General features: G+C 34.7%; 1 protein-coding gene and 1 long non-coding RNA gene across 2 annotated transcripts in view; one reads left to right on the top strand and one right to left on the bottom strand.

Moving 5' to 3' along the window:
• LOC123663527 (nucleoredoxin-like) overlaps positions 1-26,415 on the top strand; it is an 87,232-nt gene that overhangs the window by 23,815 nt on the left and 37,002 nt on the right. The gene's annotated exons all lie outside the window — the stretch shown is intronic.
• On the bottom strand, positions 8,857-9,718 carry LOC123663528. The gene is made up of 2 exons (XR_006744673.1): positions 9,537-9,718; positions 8,857-9,158 (listed from the first exon to the last, which is right to left on the bottom strand). It is a non-coding gene; the product is annotated as an uncharacterized LOC123663528 (long non-coding RNA).

Genomic DNA, 26,415 nt, shown 5'->3' with positions numbered 1-26,415 from the left:
CAACAACATCCATGAACCGATGACTGACGTATTTTTGACTACCCTCGAAAATTACATTGTTACAGACTCCACTACATGGATATTTGAATCAGATTCCTTTCATCGTTAACTTTAACAGGTTTTTGTTTTTATTTAAATGTAACTATGTATTGATTGTGGGAAATAAAATTTTTATGTATAAAAACGTAATCCTCGTTCTTCTGGAGAATATTTATGTTGCAAAGCCATGATTACCAATTTTTTTACTAAGAATGAGAAAAGAGCTTATAAGTATTTGTCCAGCAATAATATCTAATGTTTTAGTTAGTCGTTTTGAGGATTAGTTCGCTTTACCAAATTGGTGCAAAACAGGTAAATAAAGGAAATTAACGTACACGTAGCCGACCGATTACACATCCATATTTATAAATACGTTAAATACCTGATACATACAATAAACATAAATACATCATAAGTAATATAAACATATTGAAGTATTAAAACATTACATATTTTAAATATAGCCTAATACGGGTATTAAATGGTTAAATGTCACTTCGATCTTCCTAAAGCAATCACAAGTAATGTTTATGTTATTATAAATTTCATGTTCTAGAACGGCTTCTGTTTGCGTTCAACACGGGACAGTAAACGTATGTATTTTTACAGCTCGCTGCAGAGCAAGTGTTCCTACATTTAGACATAGCGCATGAAATTAATAACACTCCCGGTCGGGCTGCCGACACGTTCATTATTCTAAACGTTAGTTCCTTTTTTCATTAGAGGTCCTTGCCCTGCAAGTGTCTTGTTCTTTGCACTAGTTATTTATCGTGGTTTCACCTGCATAGCTTCGATATTTATTATATTGGCTTATTCTGGCCCAGTACACGTAAATTGACACCATATGATTTTTTTTTTTTTTTATCACTAGTTCGGCAAACAAGCGTACGGCTCACCTGATGGTAAGCGATTACCGTTTAGATTATAGACGCCTGCAATACCAGAAGCATTCCATTCACGTTGCCGAATTTATCCCTAATTCCCCTCAGATGCTCTGGTCTCCTTACTCAACACACGCACAATACTTCTTGTAGGCGGTATTATTTAGCTGTGATCTTCTGTAAGGTCGAGGTACTTCCCCAGACAGACTGCTCTAGATTTTGAGCTGGATATTTCGTCCTATACCCTACTCAGTTAAAAGGAAAGTTAGTTAAAGTTAGTAACCCTACACAACCACCACTGATTGAAATAAATAAATTATCATCAACATAGTGGAACATCGTGGCTGTATAAGCACGTTACCATCTTGTGGAATGTTTACAAGCTGTTAGAGTACATTGTTATACATTTTATTGTTCCGCTCCTCTGAGTCGTTTCATAATCCCACACTAGCATTCTTTAATAAAGATATTTCATGCGAAAATAAAATTAACTTAATCACAGTTACTACTTGAAATTTTGATAGTTCACAATATTTAAATAAATAAATTAAATTTAATGATTTTAGTACATATTCAAACCGCCAACAGATTAAGTGTGTGCGAAGTCTGTCCATTATAAATTACAATCAGACTAGAATAGATGTCACCGTCTGAGAAATATGTACCAATTTATCGCGAAGTCTAATAAAACCCTAAATAAGTCCATTCTTTCCAGATCCAAAGTAAATACATGTTAACTAACTGTACAGTAATACAAATAGTATTAGATATTAATTGTTTAACATTTAAATGTTTTGTAAAAATCGTTAATTTTTTGGTGATTTCTTAAGTTTCCCATACACAAAGGTTTCCCTTAATCTACGTACATTTAAACGTTTCATATGAAGCTGTTCAGTTAATAATAATTGCGTTTAGTTTTATACCCAACAAATTTCATTAGAGCTAATCTTGTTACAAAAATAAACTATGCCATTACGGTAATTAATTTTTACTTATTACCAAACTTAAAATAACTTCCATCTAAAGGACGTCGAGCTGAGAGTAGACTCAGTATTGCAAATGTTTTTAAGTTTTTTTTTATATTTTGTTTTAAATACGTCGGCTGTTGAAAGGAAGCTTGAATTACTTGTTAGACATTTTGGAACGTTCTATAGTCTGTCTGTCTGGCTTTTGCTTCTTAATTTATCCCATTACCGTTTTTGATGCTACAATTTTATTCATTGTACTAAAAAATTGCAACGCTATTTTCAAGAAATGAAGCTTTTATTCAATTTAGGAAACCGGTATTCCTAACGAACTTATCGTGATAATCCTACTAATATTACAAATACGATATTTTGTTAGGATGGATGGGTCTTTGTTACACTTTAATGAAAAAATCTATTGAATTGATTGTAATGAAACCTGTCGATAGCTGGAGTTGCAGAATCACATACAGTAGGTGACTTTTTATCCCAATTTTTTTTTTTCATAAGATAATGTCGGCAAACAAGCGTATAGCTCACCTGATGGTAAGCGATTACCGTACCTTGTAAACCTGCAACACCAGACGCATCGCAAACAATTTGCCGACCATATCCCCAATTTCCTCCAAGCTCTGGTCACCTTACTCGCCAACAGGAACATAACACTGCTTGAAAACAGCTGAAAAAAACACAAAACAGCATTTAGCTGTGATCTTTTCTAAGATCGAGGTACTACCCCAGTCGGGCTGCTCCATATTTTGAGTGCCCTACCTCAGTTAGTTAATTAATTTGAGGTAGTTCATAGATAGAAAAATCTTACCCTTAATCTGGTGTAGTCCTACTTGGCAGAAATTCGTAGCCAAATATCGCTGCTTTCAAGTTGTTCCTCAGTTGAGTAGGGTAGCCAGAACTTCTGAGGAGGGTAGGTTCGACAACGTGATATTTCAGCTGTCCATAGGCTACGGAACCGCTTGTTTCAAGTAAACTGTACGCTTATTCGCCACTATACTAATGTAAAAAAAGTAGCTTCCACATAAACCACTGAACTTAATACGTAAGATAAAATCTTATGAATGCGACCAGATCGTAGGTTTGATGAGCCCTACGTTCGCGCGTTCGTTCATCTCATGCCATTTAGGTTTAATGATAGTTTTAAAAGAATACTAGTACATTATGCAAACCGTTTACCTGACGGAATTTACTATCAACGAATACGTATTGTGAATACCAAATATCATTGCCTATTTAGTATCATTAGTTAACAAATACGTATGTAATAGAAGAGCGGGATCTCCTAACACGAGTGTAGCTGCCCGGACAGACTTAGTTCGTCGTGTGTCAAAAGTGAATAGTAATTTTTTTTTTTTTTTTTGTTAATGTTTAATTATTATTTTTTTAGTAGTAACACCTTCCGTAAGCCTTAAGGGGTATACAAAAAATAAATTAGCCGAATTGGTCGAGAAATTCTCGAGTTATGCGGTTAACAACATTAATTTCTATTTCATCATCATTACAGCCTATACAGTCCACTGCTGGACATAAGCCTCCACAAGTTTACGCCAAAAATAACGTGAACTCATGTGTTTTGCCCATAGTCACCACGCTGGGCAGGCGGGTTGGTGACCGCAGTACTGGCTTTGTCGCACCAAAGATGCTGCTGCCCGTCTTCGGCCTGTGTATTTCAAAGCCAGCAGTTGGTTAATTTCTATTTATATATAAGATAACAAGATATGTAATCTTACCAAGTTAATAAAAAACTTTATATGTTATATTTTAGTTTTTGTACTTTTATAATATTGTTTATCTACACTAATGTTGTAACATTCTACTTATGTTTCCAATACTTGACTTATAATTACTACTGTTATAGCGCAGACAACAAAACACTCAATTTAAGCAATTTCACATGATGGTATAATATCCACATCGATATCGTAAAATCTCATTACAACATCGCGCGCATGCGCGCAGCTGCGCTCTCATTGGTTAGATTTTAATGGCGGCAAAATCACTGTGACAATACGCTATACGCGACGTGTGTACGCGTGAATTTAATTTAATAAATTAAAAGTTAAAAATGGATAGCGACGATGATATTTGTACGCCTCCGGATATTCTAGAATTGGCAACAAAATTAACTCACAATATTTTGCCAGAAAAATCTAGAAAATTATATGAAAAAGAATATAATAACTTTTTGGCATGGAAGTTCGAAAAGAAAACTACATCATTTTCTGAAAATGTCATTCTTGCGTATCTCAAAGACCTCTCCGACAAATTCAAGCCATCTTCTATGTGGGCTAAATATTCTATGCTCAAGTCCACACTAAGTATCTACAACAATATTGATATCACGAAGTATTCAAAAGTCATAGCGTTCCTGAAACGCAGTTCAGAAGGACACAAGGAAAAAAAGTCCTTGACGTTTACATCAGGTCAAATAAAGATGTTCCTGGAAGATTCACCAGATATTTTGTATCTTCTTGAAAAGGTAAGTGTATTTTAGTTCTGTTATTTAATCTACCTAGTACTTACGTACTACACACGCAAGTTATCTAGACACTCCGTTTAAGCGCTTTGTGTATAAATTTGGTAGTAGGTACCTACACTTTACTACTTCATAAATCATAGTTTTTGCCTTGGCTATGTACCTCAAGCTTATTATATCGTTTATTGTTACAGGTTGCACTAATCTTCGGCATAATGGGGGCATGCCGAAGGCAAGAGCTATACAACATCCAGTTCGATGAAGTCTCTAACATAGATGACAGTACAATCATGGTGAAAGTTTCGAAAACAAAAACGAAAATAGATCGTTCTTTTGTTGTGACGGGCAACTGCTATGCCGTATGTAAAAAATACATGGAACTTCGACCAACCCCCTGTCGAAACCCTGCCTTTTTCTTGAGCTATAGATCGGGTAAGTGCGTCGATCAAAGAACTGGTATTAATAAATTTGGTGCTCTGGGAAAAACTATCGCAAGTTTTCTGAATCTGCCTAACCCAGCGTTGTACACGGGGCATTGCTTCCGGCGCACCTCGGCGACCCTTCTCATAGATAGCGGTGGTGATTTGACCACACTGAAACGACACGGAGGGTGGAAGTCTTCTACTGTGGCTGAAAGCTACATTGATGAGTCTTTAATAAATAAAATTCAAGTCTCAAATACGATCTTGAACAGTATAGAAAACAAGACGAATGAAGTAATTATAAATATTCCGACTCCGTCTACGAGCTCTACTGCTTGCCCCGCGACCGCTACAGCTGCTGGATCAATAATTAACATTAACTTTCAGAATTGTACCATTCAAAATTTGAACAATTATTATAAATAAACTATTGTCAGCTTTTACTCTTGTTGTTTGATTAATTGCATTAGTGAAGATAAAGTAGTGTATGCAACTGCATATAACAGGGGTATTAAAACACTCGTTACTATTATGAAACTCGCTGCGCTCGTTTCATAAACTCGCACTCGTGTTTTAATACCCTTCATTATATGACAGTTGCATAAACTACTATTAACATTGTGATTACTTTCCTAAATAACATCACGTCTCCCTCTTGGCGCGGTTCCCAAAGGGGAGGCCAATCGGTGTTTATCATCTCTATTCGATTTTGCTAAATTGTCTTTTTATAGTACTATTACTTTAAGTAAATACATAATTTATGTATAATATAAGTTCACTGAACTCATACGATTTCATACATGTTTTGTGAGACTTTTTATAAGCTTAATTGCCTAGTTTATATACATATGTTGATATATACAATGTGTATTGACGATCATCGATCGAATGAAATGTAATTTTAACGTATTAAGGTACATAAAGAAAAAAATATATAAGTAAATAAATCTACATTTAAATAAAACTCAGTATAATAATAAAGTAAACAAAATAAAAAAAGGAATTTCTCTCTTAAGTATTATAACAAGTTTATAATTGTAGTGTTCATCACGAATATATTAGTTTCAACTCACAAATATTGAATGAAATTTTAGTATTATGTTTATTAATATGCTTGTATTACGATAAAATTTTAACGAGAATTTAAGTGTAAAGTGATCAGGTTTATTATATCACAGAAATAACCTTCCTATGTAGTTTGGCTCATACAGGCATTAGTTCTTGATGGAATCCACGATCGGTAGTGCACAGTCATTAGCTGTGATTGCTTTATAAAATCAAAATTTTCGTATCATAAAATTAATTTTTCATTTAAGTGAAACAACTTTTTCGGATTTTATCGCGTTTTATTAACTTTTGATTCACGACGTTTCGGATACTTTACAGCAACCATGGTCACGGGAGGACTGAGGTGTCAGACGTCCTAACGTTACCAAGTTATTCGAAACTACCCGACATACATCAATATTTTATTTAGTCCTATCTACGCAGAATGTGCTAATTGAGTCTTCAATCTGTGGTAAATTATGCTTGGTTTTGATTTTCGAAAACAATATTAATTTTTCAAAGATGTTACTAATAAGTTTATTGAAGTAGGAAACAATAGGAATATCTAATTTAAATCTAGAGCAGCCCGACGGGGAAGTACCGCAACCTTACACAAGATCACAGCTCAATAATACTCCTCTCAAATAGTTATACGCTTCAGCCTGTAATATCCCACTACTGGGCATAGGCCTCTTTCCCCATATAGGAGAAGGATCAGGCTTAATCCACCACGCTGCTCCAATGCGGGTTGGCGGATATATTCCCTACTATGAGTAACGATCGCTATCAGGTGTACATGATAACCACCGGGACCGACGGCTTAACATGCTCTCCGAGGCACTGTGGGGACAAGGACTGCACAAACACCCAGACCACGGCAAACACCCGTATGGCCAATACAAATGTTTATCATATGCGGGGATCGAACCCGCAACCGCCAGCGCAACAGGCGCCATAGTTGTGACCGTTGCGCCAACGCGGCGTAAGTAGCAGTAAGTAGTCATGTGTATAATAAACTTTTTGTTACATAAAAAAAGAAAAAATAGTATTTCAGTCTTTAGTTTACTAAAAATACCGTCTAGCTAAAAGGGAGTACTTTTTCATTCAGAAAATATGACAAGTAGCTCGGGTACAATGCCCTGGGACAGTCTGGACGACGCTTTATAATCTTTATTGTAAAATGAAAAATATATAAATCTTTTGAATTTTTTTACTGAAAATAAATTCAGATGAATGAAATTCCGTCCGCTCTCTGTCTTTATTTTATTTCTATTTAATATTCTATAAAATATTTAAACAGAATCCTCTGAGTTTTTTAAATGTATGAATGTTTTAATACTTAAAAAGTTTTAAAAATCAAAAACAGTGCTAAAAGCTAGTGAAATTTCAACATCAGTGCGTTAAGTGTAGGAGCTATGATTAAAAACGTGCTTTAAAAAACTTATAATTTTTGTCACTATAATTTATATCCTCAACTTTTAAAATATGCGTTTTGATAGTAAAGTGCAGAGCGTTTTATGTGTTGTATAAGTTTGATATTTATTTTTTCCTTATATTCTAGAAATATTCTGACTATGTGGTCCGGGGGCCAGCTACAAATTTTGTCAATTATTCCCTCCCAATTGAAATTTGGGAAAAATTATGGGGCGGAGGGCGGCAGCCTCCCACGCATGAAGAAAAAAATGTTATCATAAAAATTTGTTACTGGCTCCCGGACCAATGTGTTTATACTGTTAGAAAATGTTAAAATAATATTAAAATAAATACATATACATATTATATACATTAGCAACATTTTTGTAATGGTTGCAACGACACTCAAAACTTTCATTAGTCAGTTTGGTCATTCAAGTCAGATTTTAAGTCTAGTTATTAAAATAAACATTAACAGAAATATCTTGTTATATATTTTTTACCATCATACACGCCTTATTTATTCAAATCAAATCAACAGTTCAGGCCATGCATGTATTAACGTGTTCAATTGCGTCGTTTCTCAGAGAGCCATAAACTACACGGAAAGCACCCACAAGATCAATGCCTCATTAGATTTTGTATTATATATAAATGGTAATCACGAGCTCCGATAGTCTTATAACGAAGTTCCAATGCGTGGTTCATGATTACGATATTGCGAGACGAGGAAAGTCATATGGATTTTAATTTTGTACCTTTTTGTGTACGTATAAACTTCTCTTGGTTTGCAATACGCCGTAATATTGCGCTGTATTCGATTTATGAATATTTAATATTGATTTATATTCTTCATGTGATGAAATATTTACGTACTGTGTGGCTACGGTACTAAAGAATATAGCCACCCCCTCTCTTCCCGTGGGTGTCGTAAGAGGCGACTAAGGGATAACACAGTTCCGCTACCACCTTGGAACTTAAAAAGCCGACCGGTGGCGGGATAACCATCCAACTGCTGGTTTTGAAATACACAAGCCGAAGACGGGCAGCAGCGTCTTCGGTGCGACAAAGCCAGTACTGCGGTCACCAACCCGCCTGCCCAGCGTGGTGACTATGGGCAAAACACATGAGTTCACGTTATTTTTGGCGTGAACTTGTGGAGGCCTATGTCCAGCAGTGGACTGTATAGGCTGTAATGATAATGATGATGAAATATTTAATATTTATTAAAGTTTAATTTATTTTTTAGTACGTAAGTAAATGGCATTGAGTAACTCTTAATTGAAAAAACTTTTATAAATCTTATTTATTTTACTAAACAAGGAGTATTTACGCTTCAGCCTGTAATATCCCACTGCTGGACATAGGCCTCTTTCCCCATGTAGGAGAAGAATCCAATGCGGGTTGGTTGATATTGTATTTAGCTATTTGTTACTATTATGTGTATTAAAAATAAACTAAAAATATATTAATTTATACTTTAAAAAAAAACCATTGCTGCGCTTTTATAGTTAGGCTTTATTAGTATAGGCTTTTTCCATATACTTTTTCTCAGTAAAGACCGTACTTGTAAGACTGCAAAAATAAAAAACTCAACAATATTGTGTTTAAGTCACTCTTTTTATATTCGCGACGACATTTTGCATAAATGTACATTTAACATTTATCTTAATACGAGCACTCGTACGACATACAGTTGATCTCAGCTATGAATCAAGCCATCTTATCACAATGTACCTACAACATCCGAGCTATTCGCACAATGCGCTGCTATGGCTGACTTCAGAAGACAATGCGGAGAGGCTGTCTCTACCGCAACGTAGATAACTTGGGATGAAGGTTGCATATTAAAGCTTCTTTAAAGAGTATGATGAGAATGAGGCTGTGGTGTTCATCTCAGGAACTGTTTAATGAAAAACACTAGTGTTTTCTTTTGTATTGTATTTATTTTGTTCTACTAACCGACGGTAGTTAGCAAGTTGAGATTATAAAATTGATTTTCCAGTCGGTTTTTATCATCAGAATTTACGCTCCGAATCGGTATAGATTCGCGTTCTATAATTATAAAATAAAGGATTATTCTTTAAAATGACGAAAAAAAAATGCTTGTGAAGTCTACTTGAACAGTGCAAATTTTTAGGATTTCTTTGGTTAAGATATCCTTTATATCGAGCCACAGTGATTAAATAAAATATTTAAATCGACATCTGGCAATGAAACAATGTTGTTTAATCATTTATTATCATCGTTCGTTGGTAAAAGCTTCATCAATTCAAAATACCATACACATTCACCAGTGTCGCGAAGTCGATACCAATTAAATATCACAAATTACATCAAAACATAGACCAGGATGTAATAAAAAACAAACGAATAAACAAAAAAAGTTCGTATATTTATAAAACGCGTTGAAAACGTACTAATTGCGTAAAGCTATCGAGTCACACACGCGTACCTATTCGCATGTATCACCCTGTCATTGACGCACCCTCTCGATACACCGATGACGCGTTACTTTAAATATACACTACAGAACTACTAGGTACTATATGTTGTAATCATTACTATTTTAGAATGACGACAGGCATATCTCACTGGCGATATATTTGGCCGTTGCAACATTACTTGCCTTAATTAAAATAACAAACAAATAAATTTGATATCTGACGCCTGTTCTTAAAGTAGGCGATTTTTTACCTCTACAGTAAATTGCCACTTCATGATCGCTGGATCAAAAAGCAGGGTCATTGCTACTGCGTCGACGAGATAGTCAAAAGAAACAAATAAATAAAATTAACATACACACGGACATCTATTTTTTTGTACCAATGATATATTTATTTAAATAAAAGTATATAAAATAATAGTAACACGTAATAAAAATAAAACATATAAAAATACATAAAATATTAGATTCAAGTTCAAGATTAGAATAAAAGTAGATAAAATGATAATGATTCTAAAACACTGAACGATAGCAAACATCTGTATGATATATACAAACATTTGATTGATTGGTTTAATGGCTTTCAGTTGTGCCAAAGTAGCACGATTGATTCCGCCAATGTCACGTAGAGTGGAGAACACGCGAAGGAGATTGATTGGTCGGTTTGCTATGACTTAAAATCAAACTGTCGCTGTGACAGTCTGATCATCACGTCACTGCGCTGTCATATGATTTTAAAAAGCTAATTCGAATAATGTAACTCATTATTTTTTAAATATCCTGCTATCCAATTATTATATGAAAAGAGAGTGAGAAAGAGAAAATAAAGTTTATTGTACGCCACTTACAAAGAAAATATCAACATGTATGTAATATAAATTTAGATAACCTTCCACGCTCACATTTTATACGTGTCCCGATTATTCGATTTAACCCGAATGGGATTAGATCCAATATCATTTATAAGATATTCTTTATATGTATGGCTTTAAGACACTTCGTAATATTGTAGGGTATACCCTACTTTTCTATGCGTATAAATTTATCATTTTGACAGTTCATTGTCTACTGAATTGTCCTTTAGTAATATTTCAGCTTTTAATAAAGATGAATATGGGATTCGCTTGCGTTAGCTTTGGTTAACACACGTGTCAGAGAGATTTTTGGTGTTTTTATCTGTGTTTTTAAGTTTGTTTTGTAAATTTTATAGTGAAAATAGTTGGTATTTGGTTATAATAGTTTATATTAACATTGACAAGGTTGGGTAAGTGTTTTTATTTAACATATTAGGTTATTTATTTTTTGTTGTTATTATTAGGTTATATTACTAGTATTTTTTTTTTCTTCTCTTTTATAAAATAATATAAGATGGACGTAGATCGTCCTCCGGACCCTCCGGATCCTCCGGATCCGGATGATACACAAAGTTCACGTAAACGTCAAGCGACTGATGACCCAAACACAGACAATCCTTCCCCCAAAATCATTGTCAACCATCCTTCCACGGCTATTCCGTCGATACAAACCGTTTATATCCACCCATTATATGCCGACACTCCTAAATCCTACTCTGATGAAGACAAAGGTCCCTTCATAGTTCATGTCTCTAGAGAAGTCTCAGACCCAGCTGCAGGAACTACTATCCGAGCCATCAAATTCGGCCAATTTTTGCATACTCACAAAATTAAAAATATAGTGAATGATGGCGTAAAAAACATCGGCCGAAATAAAATTTCGGTCGAATTTCTATCTGCACAAGCTGCTAATAATTTTATTACTAACCCAGTACTTGAGATGTGCAAATTCAAAACTGCTGTACCGACTTACAATATAACTAAAATGGGCTTGGTTAAAGGCGTACCAGTAGACTGGTCTATGAAGGAGCTGGTGGAATCTCTTGAGCTCCCTTCTGGCTGCGGGGAGGTCATCAAAGCTAGACGTTTGAACAGAAAATCAATAAGTGAAGGAACTGTCTCATGGTTGCCAACCCAGTCCGTAGTCTTGACTTTCAGAGGACAATTACTCCCTGAGAAAATTTATTCTTATCATACTTCTCTCCCTGTTGAAATTTATAAATTTCCAACAATTCAATGCCTTAACTGTTGCCGGTATGGTCACATTAAAACACAGTGCAGATCTCAACCCAGATGTTTCAAGTGCTCGCAACCCCATACGGGTGAATCTTGTGATGTCACTGAGGACAAAGCCACATGTTTACACTGTTCAGGCTCCCACTATACAACCAGTAAGTCTTGTCCAGAGTTCTCCCGCCAGCAGTCGATCAAGATCATAATGTCTCAAGAGAGTATCTCGTACTTGGAAGCGTCTTCCCGTATTCCCCCTGCCAATAGATCCTATACAGAGGTGGCGAAGGAGATGTTTTCCACTCCTTCATACTCCTCCAATACTCCCCAAAATCCTCCTCTTTTCTCTCCCACTTTCCCAATCACTCCATCAACTCGATCATATAAAACAGTAGTCCGAACTCCTCATCCCCGAGCTCCTTTAGGCAAAGGTTACGACAGACAGACTCACAACTTAATTATTTCCAACGTCCCCTCTTCTCAACCTAACGGCTGTGCCCTTAAGAATAATAATACTCCCAATTCGTCTCCAAACATCTCTAACCTTTTACAAGATATCTTTCATATTCTTATATCAATCGCTTCAAAATATACTGACTCGACTTTACCGACCAACGTTGCCAATCCACTGTCTCATCTCTTAGAAGTCCTAAAAAATGTACCAACACAATTTCCTCCAATGGAATTGTCAAAGCTTTCGTCCTAAAAAACACGAACTCCTTTCACTAATCAACCTCCATAAGCCCGTCATTATTGCCATCGCTGAAACATGGTTGATTCCTGGATCCCGTTTTCGGGTCCCTGGCTTCTACTGTTTGAGGGATGACAGAAGTGACGGGTATGCTGGTAGTGCCATTTTCATCCGGCACTCCATTCCTTTCTCCCATATCCCTTTACCTCCCCTAAGTCCTCATATTAATGCAGTTGCAATCAGAGCCCTTAACATCTCTTTCGTCTCTTTGTACATTCCTCATCCTTCCTCGTCCCTTGGTCCTCAATTATGCTCCATATTCTCTGCTCTCCCGAACCCTATCCTTATCATGGGGGACTTTAATACTCACCACACAGCATGGGGTTGTCATTCATGTGACGGGTTTTCTTCCTTGTTGATGGACATATTTGATGATGCCAACCTCTGCATCCTCAATGATGGATCGCTGACGCGAAGAGTGTTTCCTCATCAGAATGCAAAGTCTGCTGTAGATCTCTCTGTTTCATCAACGTCTCTCTCCTCCCTTCTTTCCTTTAAAACTCTTCCTACAACTTATGGTAGTGATCATTTCCCTATTCTTCTCTCCCTATCCCATAGAGCAAATCCTTCTATTATCCCAAACCCCCTACTTAAGTACAATATTAATAGTGCAAACTGGCTTGCTTATTCGGCATCGGTTGATAACATTTTGGATAACCTACCTGATTTTAGAGATGATGGAAATATCTTTTTATACTACGAACTCTTTTATCATACAATCATCACATCTGCCAACAATAATTTTAAAAAGAAAAGCAATAAACCTTTCCTACATCCACCTTCCCCTTGGTGGGATGAGGAATGTAGTGTTTTAATAAGGGAAAGAACAGAAGCAGAACATTCATACAAGCTATCTATGTCCAATGAAAATTTCATCAAATATCAACGTATTAATGCTAAAATTAAACGATTATTTCACAAAAAGAAAAGACAAGGCTGGGCTAAGTTCTGTGAGTCCCTTGGTCCCAGATCTCCTGCCCGTGTCGTCTGGTTAAATCTTAAGAAATTCCGTCGATCCTTCAGTCACGATGATCCCCTCTCCAACGATCCCACTGTTTGGCTTAATGACTTTGCTGATAAACTTGCTCCACCTTTTGTCCCAAATCAGGAATGTTTTGTTAATACCATGTCCCTGTTTACATATAGCGAGATGGATGCCCCATTTTCTTTTTCGGAACTGCAATGTGCTTTAAATAGCCTTAAAGATTCGTGTCCTGGGGAAGATGGTGTACCCTATTCGTTTATCGTAAACTTAAGTGATAAAGCAAAGAATTTCTTCTTAAACATTATTAACGCTGGTTTCATAAAAGGAATCGTCCCACAATCTTGGAAGTCGCAAATCATTATACCAATTCTGAAACCAGGTAAGGATCCCTCAGAATCAAACTCTTACAGACCTATAGCTTTATCTTCTACTCTAGCCAAAATTACTGAACACCTTATAAAAAACCGCTTGGAATGGATAATTGAAAGCAGAAATATTCTCTCGCCCTTCCAGTTTGGCTTTCGGAAGGGGTTGAGCACAATTGATAGCCTTAGTATTCTTTCCACAGACATTCGAATTGCCTTTGCTAAGGGTGAGTACCTTGTGGGTGTTTTTCTAGATATCACTTCTGCCTATGACAATGTTCTTCTTCCGGTACTCAGGCAGAAAATGCTACAGCTGAGTATTCCGCCGAGGATAGTCCATTTCATCTGCAATATGTTAATTAACAGATCCATAGTGGTTAAACATCAGCACCTTTCTCTTCCCCCTAGACTTGTCTGGAAAGGTCTCCCTCAGGGCTCAGTCCTTAGTCCTCTACTCTACAGTATATACTCACATGATCTCGAACTGTCTGTGAATAGTTTCTGCAATATTCTGCAATATGCGGATGATATTGTGTTATATCAAATGTCAAATTCCGTGGATGATTTAACCTTTCGACTTAATTCTGCTTTAAATTATCTGGACCAATGGCTTTCGGATCATGGCTTGTCTTTGTCGATCCCTAAGAGTCAAGCGGTGGTGTTCACGAGGAAAAGAAATATCCCTTCTTGGACTTGTCATTGGGGGGTCAACACATTCACCTCGCGACTAAGGCCAAATTTTTAGGTGTAGTACTCGATCACAGACTGAATGGATTTTCTCATACAGAACATGTCATTAAAAAATGTGAGAAAAATATTAACGCCCTTAGAGCCGTTTCGGGTGTTTGGTGGGGAGCACATCCTTACACTCTAAAACTCGTTTATAACGCGATAGTCCGTAGTCACTTGGACTACGCCATGTTTATTTTTGACCCTCTCAATAAAACTATTTCTGATAAATTGAACAAAATTCAGTACAAGTGCCTGAGAATAATCCTAGGTGCCATGAAATCTACACCTACAAACGCCTTACAGGTAGAGTGTGTTGAGCCCCCTTTGCAGTTCCGGAGAAGATTTTTATGCGATCGTTTTATCGCAAAATCGCTACAATTGTCATCCCATCCCCTCATATCCCGTCTTAACGAACTATCCCATCTCTGTCCCAATGTCAGAACCTCATCTTGCCTGCTAGACAGTTTTCTTGAATTTACCAGACTGCCTCACCTCCTGAAATCCTTCCCCTCTAATCCTCTTTTTACTACTCCGTTTCAAGCCCTTGTATATAACCCTCCTATTATCACAGATCTTGGTCTGGTAAAAGGAGCATCAGACACAAATTTTATTTTCCAAAATATTGTTCATCAAAATTGGTCAGAACACCTTTTTATTTACACTGATGCATCTAAGCTTTCCCCCAATAGCTGTGTGGGTGCTGCCTGTTGGATCCCAAAATATAGAATAGTTCTACAATTTAAATGCCCTCCTGAAACTTCAGTATTTAGTGGTGAAGCTATTGCCATTCTGGAAGCTGTCTCTTACGCTATCTCCCACAACTTAGGACAAACTGTAATCTGCACCGACTCTCTCAGCTGCCTGTTAGCTATAAAAGCTAACCCCTTTCGTAGTAAACTAAGAATTTCTATTATTTTAAAGATAAGAGAGGTTATGTTCCTATGTTATCAAAAAGGATTGCAAGTTATTTTGGTGTGGATTCCCGGTCACTCAGGCATCCCGGGTAACGAGACTGCTGATTCCTGTGCAAAAATGGCTGTACAAACTGGCTCCGTAGAACACTTTTATAACTCTTCCAATGACTTACGCGCTCTGGCGAAAACTCAACTTGACAAGTCCTGGAACTCGTTTTGGGTTGAGTCAAAATCGGTAAAGGGAAAGTTCTATGCTTCCATACAACCTGAAATACCAAGACGCCCTTGGTTTTTTCTTCTTAAACATGCCGATCGCTGGGTTTTGTCCACAATCTGCCGTTTACGTCTTGGTCACGCGAGCACTCCGGTTCATCTGGCAAAAATCAGGGTACGAGACCACTCTCTGTGCGAATGTGGCCTCGATGACGGTTCAGCATCCCATATTCTTTTTAATTGTCCTAATCTCCTTTATCCCCTATATGATGTCCTTCCCCGCAAAATCCCCCGTCCTGTAAATATTGAATGTTTATTGATGCTTGTGTTCAGTCCATTTTGTAAATTTTTATGTAAATATATCAAACGTAATAGAATAAAGTTGTAAATATTTATTAGGTGTGTGTAATTATATATTTGTTAATGTCCTAGCATAACATAGTACTATAATATAATATACCTTACTAACTTTAATGTTTGTGTTGTTCTAGGTGAAGAGATATTTTATGTCATACTAACTACTACTATTTTCAATATACTTTTAAAATAAACTAACGAAGGTTGTAACATCGACCGCACCGATCAATCTCCTTCGTGTATTCTCCATTCTACGTGACATTGGCGAAATCATCTGTGCTCATTTGGCACTATTGAAAGCCATTAATCAAGAAGAAGAAGAAGAAAGATGAATATGAATATGTGTGTGTGTTTTAAATGACGTTATAATGACTATTATTCTATAGTAAATACCTTATATTTCAATAAACAACAAAACTAAGTTTCCTCCTATTTTTTTTTTTAAATTTCTTTATCTTTGTAAGGGCTCTTACACTGAAATGCATATGTCAATCCTTTCTTTTTGGTCGGCGCGTTCTTGTCAGAATGGTTGTGGTCGTTACAAGTGGCGACCAGATGTCACTCGCCTCACAATGTCTTGCCATCTCGACCTGGTATACTATATAAAATGGAACCCCTACAGCAGATTTGATCTGGTTTGTCCATCGCGTGAGTACTCTTCCACACGATCGCTTACCCTAACTCTGCCTTGTACATCAAAACGTTCGATTCAAATAACTTAACTTCTTAGACCACCTTAATCCAGTCCTGTCACAAACTCCGTTCTTAACGAACGTTTACTAACTATTAACTAACTTCCTGCCAAATTTCAAAGCTTGTAACATAAAAAATGAAGGACTATCATACAAACTTGTAAGAGCCCTTAGACCGCTTTAATCCGACCCTATCGAAAAATCCGTTCTTAGCGGATCATTATGCGTCCAGCGGTTTTTGAGATTTTGTGATAAGTCAATGGCCTAACGATTATATATATATAATTGCTATACCTATTATACGAGTAGTACTCAATGCGGTCCAGCGTCTGTTTGAAAAACATCTTGTCTTGTTCCACTACACTCGGTTCACTGAACCACAAGATTTCAAAGACTTGGGGGCACTCTAAAAAAATAAAATCATATTTCTTAACGAGATATTTAAATTCTTGGAATATGTTGAAGATATTTATTTTTAACCTAGCTTTTACTCGCGACTTCCATCGCATTGATAATAAAAAGATCCTATGTTACTTCTAATACTTTCATGAATATGTTTACAAAGTTTCATGACGATCGGTTAAGTAGTTTTCGCATGAAAGCGTAACAAACAAACTTACATTCACATTTATAATATTAAATAGGGATAAAGCTTAGTTTGGTAATTACATTTGAGTTTTTACTGTCTATAATAAAAACAATTGAAATAAACTGTCAAGTAGATAAGTTTATGACTTCAGGATTTTTTTTTTTCTTTTTCTTTTTATGGCTCATTCTTCTTCGATGTTTAAACATGTCGAATAATTTATATGACTAGGTCAAACGAACGTTTATTTGGTATCCATATTATGATTGTGTTGATATGTACACCTACCTAAGGATTAGAAAAATGTCTATATTTATTTTTGGTAAAGTATGTAACTTCACCCTTTTCTGTAGTTTATACAAAACCTTTATTTATTCTAGGCATTACATATATTAAATAGGCAATAAACGGTACAATATGTACACGTTAAAATTATATAGATAGATTAGTTTTATATAAAACGCGGTTATTCCTTACAATGACTGATTTATACACTCTAACGTTAAACATAAACCCAAATATGATGAGAGGGTTGTCACAAGCGAATTACGTAAAAGAGATTACGATTCATATATATCTATATATAAATAAGTAAAACTATATTAAAATTAATATAACCATCAAAATAATTTAAACTATGAAAAAGTTACAAAAAAACATAAAAGTAATAGAAAAATCCGTCAAAATGGCTACAAAACTACGAAATTATGGAATAAAATTTAGTTCACCCGTCGATGCTTTATGCGAAAATACTTAAAACCCGCTAGGTTGACGTCTCCACGAGGACCCTTCAGGCTCGACCTCTTGAGGCAGCTCGTTTACACCGCTTTCATGCTAAACATGCTTTTTATGCGCCATATAATTAAACCTCGAATGGAACCCGCTAAATGAGGTTCACCTCTTTAAAGAAAGTATTTTCTGCTGTTAGTGCATCTAAAGGTATAAGACGTAAACGAAAACGGTAACAGCCTAATATCCTTTCGAAGTTTTATTTTTCTTTTTTAAGTGCTTGTTTTATTCTTATTTTGTGAGATAATTATGTCTTTTATCATTCGTATGTGATCAATGATTGTCTTTTTTATTTATCAAGCAAGTTCGAGTGTAGCTTCTAAGATCAAGATAAGCTGTCAACAAATATATTTTAAATATAACTAACTATATACATATATGTAACATACACACGCTTGTCTGTTCTTATGAAAAGCAAATTTATACCTGTGGTTAAATTATCAAATGTAATCAAAATAGCTTTATTCAAAGAGACTTCAAAAGCACCTTCGGTTTTTAAAAATATAATTTTACTTGTGGTAAAATAGAACCTACCGCCGATTGTATATTCAGCAGAGAAGAACCGGAAAGAAACTCCGCACTTACTTAAAAAAAACTAAACTCGTACTCGTTCCATAAAAAAATTAACAAGTTCACTTATTACGACTCCTGAGATTCTATGACAAAAGATAAGTGGACGGACGGACAGTGGAGTTTTATTAAAGGGGTTTCTAGACATTCAGACAAATTTATTAAAATAAAAATCGTTAAAAAATTCACTAATAATTCAATAACTCAAAAGGTAAAAAATTATCGTCGAGAACAAAGTTTTAATTTAAGGCTTAAATTCGAAAATCTAAACAATTTGCCGAGCTCCACCAATGATGATAATGTTCTCAATCAGGCAACAACATAGAATAATTTTATTGTACAAATCTAAAACACATGTGCAAAACTCTACAAAACATTTGCAAATAAGCCCTAATTATGTCTCCCTAAATGATTGATACGAAACTCAAAACAACGAGGGTTTGAGATGACTTACAGTAATCCAGTAAGCGCAGATAGGGTTGTGGTAGTAATTTATTGGGGTGAGCATGCAAGTGGAACGGGAACAATAAAAGGGAAACGATTTCCTGTACAACGATCGTCACTTATGTCCGACTCCTAATCTTGATAACTTGACGCTTCACGTCACCTGCTATACATATTCAGCCACTTATTTGTGCATAGTTAAATATATATATTAAAGCTCTCTACATAAAAAAATATATTACATCAAATATTATTCCAAGTTCTATCAAAAAGTGAGCTGTTATAACTTAGCACTTGGTCATAACTTTGGCCATAAAATTCAAAAAGAGTGTTAAACATTGACATACAGGATATACGGCCAACGTTGCAGTCGCGGGTGAGCCTTGGCCTGGTCAAGAATGTTTCTTCCGCCCCATTTATATTTAGCTTTACCTCTTTTACTCCTCATACCAATCTTTTCCACATTTTGTTCCACGCTATCTAAATAGGTTTTTGGTCTACATTGTATAAGAATGATAATGTAAACATGGATGAATTCATTGAAATTTTGCAGTACAAAATTTTTATAATATCATTCATTTACTAGTCTCCTATTTCAGTTTAAAATATTATATATCAATTCGATAATATATTTCTGTGAATTGATTACAAAGTATGTATAAATCGTGACGAAATGAGCCCATACCATACGTCAATCAATCGGCCAAACTATATGCAATTACACGAAGCGAGAACAAGTGGCGATATTGGGCCACATTAATATTAATATCACAAGTAGAATTTGGTATACCATAAATGAAAGTATATACATGTAAAATGTATAAAATTTAACTAACAATCTACGTAAGTACATAACATAATTATTTATTACATACTGACACATCTGATTTATACTGTAAAATACGCCAAAGCGTGTAACTTACAGAACGCGTTAATATGTGTTTAATTATGTTAATTACTTTTGTAATGAGGTATTTTTTTTAACCGACTTTAAAAAAAGGAGGAGGTTTCTCAATTCGACCGTATATATTTTTCATGTGTTTTCGCAAATAACTTCGTCGTTTATGAACCGATTTTGCTGATTATTTTTTTATTAGAAAGGAGATATTCCAGGAGTGGTACCATGATAAGGAAACAAAGATCTGATGATGGAATCTTAAAGAAATCGAGGGAAATCTTCGAAAGCCGTAGTGGTAATTACTGCGTTTGTTAATTTTTTTCGCCTACTTACATTGTATTACTTATCGATGTAATTGAAGTCGGTTTTTTTTCGGTTGCTAAAACACAATGATAAACATTTATTTATCATATGTTATTTCCGTATGTATGTACGTATGTATGTATATTTATTTATTATATATTTATTACACGGTAGTCAGGACAAAATTGCCAACCAATATGTGCAGATCGAAAGGTCTAAAGATGGTAAAAATAAGACAGAGTATATTACATAACTTCTAGTTTAGAAACTCCAAGTTGTCGACGTACTTCGTTCGTGTAGGCTTTGATAGTACACTTTTACAACAACATGAAAACGAATTTACCAAGATAAAAATTAATCTTCTTGAAGATCGTAAATAGATGCTACATAAATACATACAACATACATATATTAACTCTCAAAAGGTTTACTGTAGTAAGGATTTGAACATTAAAAGTATATCTTGGTATATATACAAATTTAATTACAACGACATTTTATATTTAAAAGAATTTATTAAAATTAATTAGTAATTTTATTAATCGCATAATTAAAAGATCATAGCTACTAACTTCAAAGAGCCTTTAAAAGGAATATTTTAACGAAACGTCTTAAACATTATTATTAAATACCAGCTGACCCAGCAAACGTTGTTTTGCCATATATATTATTAATCCCCTTAATACCCTTGTAACTTATGGGTTTGAAAAACAGATGTTGGCCGATCCTCAGACCTACCCAATATGCACACAAAATTGAATAAAAATCGGTCCAGCCGTTTCGGAGGAGTATTGTAACTATATTATCTTATATATAAAATTCTCGCGTCACAATGTTATTGTATAAGTAGAAATATTCTCGATATTATTTCTTAATTCTTTCGTGATAAAATCTATTCCATCAAGCTTTATTATGTAATATAAAGTTTTCTTAATTTAACTAAAATCATATCGATATTGTTATTATACTCGTAAGCGCTGTCGTTAAAACATATATAACCAAGGAATTAAATGACTTGTTACAAGGATGAAATAACTTATTTAAGAGTTAAAATCATCCAATTTAACAGGTACGGATAAGAAGGATGCTTAAAATTCAACTTGCTTGAATTAGCGAAGTGAATTTTTTATATAACCATTCACCCCTCAAGACACCCCTCGCGCGGGTTTTGTCTGGCGCCGTACTTTCTCTTCACGGAAATGAGGTGGGTATTACAAGCGGAGCGGAAGCATGTGATACACGCTATCGTAATGTAAAAATTAAAAAAATAATTTAGAAAAATTTTAAGTTTGCTAATGCGATTCAACGTATAACATCTCACTGCTGGCCATAGACCTTTTTCTCACGCAAAAAAGAATCGGAGCTTAATCCACCACGCTGATATATTCCCTACTATGAGTAACGATCGCTATCGGTTATGTATGATAACAACCGAAATCACTAATGATTGATGAACTATGATAACAGCAGAGATCTTAACGTGCTCTCCGAGGCACGGTGGGGAGTAAATATAAGTGGCACAGGTACAGTGGCGTGCATAAAGTTTTTAGACAGGGTAGGCAGTCAAAAAAAATTTGAACAGCCACACTGCACTTACTTTCTCGCAATTTTTTCCTAATTTATTGTAATTTTGTTGGGACTAGAGGCTTTTAGATAATTTCAAGAACAGACAAACGCTACGGCACAGGTATATAAATGAGTGCGGTATGGCTTTTGATGTCTGTCAGTTGCTTTATCTACGCAAAACGAAAGATCTTATATTATATTTTAGGCCTTAATTAATACTTTTATTAACTTAGTATAAATAACTTAGAAATGATTATGACATTTAATCTAATTAGTATTTAAAATGTAGAAACAATGCCCTATTTTTCTATGTAATAAAATCCTCCCAAAAAATTAAAAAACAAAGGTTATATTGTCTTCCAAGTATCGATAAATTAATTTTTTTCATATTAATGATTAATTAAAACATTCTCCTATTTTTTAATTAAGATTGTTTCATCATTCTCTTAGCAGCTGTATAAAGGACGTGATCTTTATAAATTAAATGTTATCAATGTATTAAAGTCGTAATAATATTTAATGAAAAATAATGTGTATCTTTATAGGAATTTATAATTTCGGATCATATTCGAAATATGTAATCGAATATTCAAATAGCCTATATTTAACTGCTTTGCACAGCTATGGCCTGTGAAAAGCAGTTAAATATTTCCGATAAGTTATTCGTTAACGGATTCAAATCTATAATAATAACAACAATATGAAAGTATATGGATAATAGGTACAAAAGGATAAAAAGCAGAGTAGCGTAAGACGTCAACAGCCACCAGTACATTTGTCAAAAATAACCACAGGCAAATAACTATTTTTTTTTTTTTTCCTTTTTATGAATATATTAAAAAAAATTGATTATCTGTAAAGTTGGTATACGAACGATAGTATAACGTGACAACAAAACATCTCCTCGGAACCGTAGGCCAATCGAGTGCAAGAGACATAGATGCGGTGCAAGCGTACAATGAGCGTAACGGGACAATGAGTCATACTTTTTCGTGCATGCAGCCGGCGTTCATATTACGTTCTCACGTCAAAATATTTCCAATATGAATTGAATATATAACAATAAACAGTAATAATATTGTCGTTTGCATATATAATCATCATCATCATCATCATTTCAGCCTAATACAGTCCACTGCTGGACATAGGCCTCCACAAATCCGCGCCAAAAATGGCGTGAAGTCATGTGTTTTGCCCATAGTCACCACGCTATATATAATATATAAACATATAGAAATATTATTATAATAAAAATATATGATGCAATAGCTTTTAAACTGTAGAAACACTCTCATCAGACCGCTAACAATACGAGAGTAATCAGCTAAAAGCCCGATTTCGCAACTCACCCGCCATCCAGCGATCACAAAGATATTATATTTCACGCAAAATGTTCTAGTTTCAGTACAGAACATTTTTCATTTAAAAAAAATAGTGTAGACGCTCTCAAGAGTTATTCGCTGGCTGTAAAATATGATCGCAATCAACCGTCGGAGCTATATTTACAGCTTACATAAAATGTTATTTATGTTACGATAGTTAAAATGGATTTATGTTCAGTAATTTGGTATTTTTATGATGTTCTAATTACTGTATACAGAAATATTTTAGGGTGGCCATAATAATCGACGAATACGGACACGATTTAATTTTATTAATGCTGATATCGGGGTTAATAGAGATTGGCAGGAAGCAGGAATTAAGTAATGTTGTACTTAACAAGCATATTGTCCATACCACAGAAAGGCAACGTATTTGATAAAACTGTAATTATTATTCTTATTATATGTAAAGGCTTTATCTAATGGAGGGACATTGAACACATATGTTCTAATGGAACAATACAAAAATAAACTATTCAAGTATTCAATTTATATTTTTAGTCGATTTTGTCTTATTACACATATGTAATTTTTTATATCTTAATATACCAATGAAAAATTAAAAAAAGATTAATGATAAAAAGATTAGCCTTAATTTTTGTTAAAATAAAATATTACAGATATATAGAAGAGAGAATTGACATATAATCAAAGCAAGTCCGCATTGGAGCAGCGTGGTGGTGTGGTCTATGCCCAGCAGTGGGATATTACAGACTGAAGCGTGATTACCCAAAAACTAAAAAATAGTGCCTAAGAGAAAAATGTTACAAAAGGCTATCGCTAAAAGTGAAAAGAATGTTATTATACATATATTTTACTAGCTGACTCAGCGAGTTTCATACCTACCGCCATTTTTTTCTGTTTTAACTCTTTAAAAAGATCTTGACAATAATTAAAACAATAATTGTGTTTGCTCGCAAACGAAAAAAAACCGACTTCAATTACATCGACAAGTAATACAACGTAGATCGACGAAAAAATAGTCAAGCAACTACGCGTTATCAAAGATAACTCAAAAAGTAGTTATCAGATCTCGATAAAATTTATATGTGACCATATGATAAACATCAGCTTTCGATTAAATTAAAAATCATCATAATCGGTACACCCAGTAAAAAGTTATTACGGCTTTTTGAGAGTTTCCCTCGATTTCTCTGGGATCCCATCATCAGATCCTGGTTTCCTTATCACGGTACAAAACTAGGGATATCCCCTTTCCAACAAAAGAAGAATTATCAAAATCGGTACATCCAGTAGAAAGTTATGCGGTATAATACAACGTAGGTCGACGAAAAAAGCGTCAAGTAAAAACGGATTATTAGATATAACTCGAAAAGTAGTGGTTAGATCTCAAATAAATTTAAATGGGACCAATTGGCACACACCACCTTTCGATTAAAACAAAATTTGTTGAAATCGGTCAACCCGGTCAAAAGTTCTGAGGTAACATACATAAAAAAAAAAAAAAAAAAAAAAAAAAAAAAAAATACAGTCGAATTGAGAACCTCCTCCTTTTTTGGAAGTCGGTTAAAAATAGACTTATTTAATTCAATGCAGTTGTTCAGAAGTTAGTGACGTTCATAAATTTCGGTGATTTATTTTTAAATATACTTACCCCCAATTAAAGTTACATTAGGTCAGTTTAAGCTCGTAAAGATCAAACATCGAGACAATTCTAAATATATCCGTTTCCGGCAGCGCTTTCCTTGCCGTTTATTTATAACCGGCAAATTATTGAAGTGTTACTCATGTAGTTATGCTGTCTATGTAAGTCTTGTCCTTCTTATTTGTATGGTGATAATCGATGTTAAGACGGGCAGTAGCGTCTTCGGTGCGACAAAGCCTGCGGTCGCCAACCCGATGCCCAGCGTGGTGATTATGGGCAACACATCAGTTCACGCCATTTTTGCCGTGAACTTGTGGCTGAAGTGGTGGATCGATGTCAAGATATATAAAAAGTTAGGCAAATTAAAAATACCTTATGCATTTATTGTATGTTTCCGTAACTAGTTGTTTAAAAAAAACTCGCTCATAAAAATAATATTAAAATGATAAAGTATAATATAATTGGGGACATTCAACGGGAAAATGCTGCCAGCATTCTTGGCACAATTCCACGCGAACATGATTTATACCAAAACTATCTGTAAATATTTAGTTCTTAAGTTGTGAATTGTAAATATGTATAATATAATTGTATGTTGTATATATTTGCGTACTTTAAGTACAAACTATTTTAAAATTGTGATTGAAATATTACAATTTTTAAAATTACAATAACATGACTTAAACATTGAGTTGAAATAAATTATTGAGTTAAAAACGTTCAATGTATTTCTATTCCACTCATGTCATTATAAAACTCCCGTTGGCTAATTCTAGCATCCAAGTTATAATATTGTCTGAATACAACTAAACTACACTCTCAAATCAAAGGATTAAAGTTATATGCATACAAAATCGTATTAAACTATACGATAGTAACTATTACTGGAGGCCGCCTGCCCAGCGTGGTGACTATGGGCAAAACATGAGTTCACGTTATTTTTGGCGTAAACTTGTGGAGGCCTATGTCCAGCAGTGGACTGTATAGGCTGTAGTGATGATGATGATGACTGGAGGCACGGGGATGTAAATGCTGTAAGAAACATCTTATTTTAGCAAGTGTCAGTAATCAAGATGTTTTTTTTTTCTTTTCTTTACAATGGAATTTTCTTAAAATATATTATACAATTTTATTAAAAACTAGACGTGTCCTGCGGTTTCATCCACGTTAATTTAAGAAAAAAGAGGTACTAATATATTATATAGCCTTCTTCGATAAATGGGCTATCTAACACTGAGAGAATTTTTCGAATCGGACCAGTAGTTCCTGAGATTAGCGCATTTAAGCAAACAAACAAACTCTTCAGTTTTATAATACTAGTATAGATATTTTACGATATTAATTACTTTTATAGCTATATCGAAACAATAGTTTTAGTTATAAACATACAGTAACAAGGTGAAATGTATTTGTATTTGCTTGATATCTATTATTACTGCGGTTATAGCAATTACCCACACCTGGTCACTCCTCAAAC

This window comes from Melitaea cinxia, chromosome 20, assembly GCF_905220565.1.
Source record: "Melitaea cinxia chromosome 20, ilMelCinx1.1, whole genome shotgun sequence".
Classification (NCBI taxonomy): domain Eukaryota; kingdom Metazoa; phylum Arthropoda; class Insecta; order Lepidoptera; family Nymphalidae; genus Melitaea; species Melitaea cinxia.
Note: the sequence above shows the minus strand (reverse complement) of the source record. Positions and strands in the feature narration are given on the sequence as shown.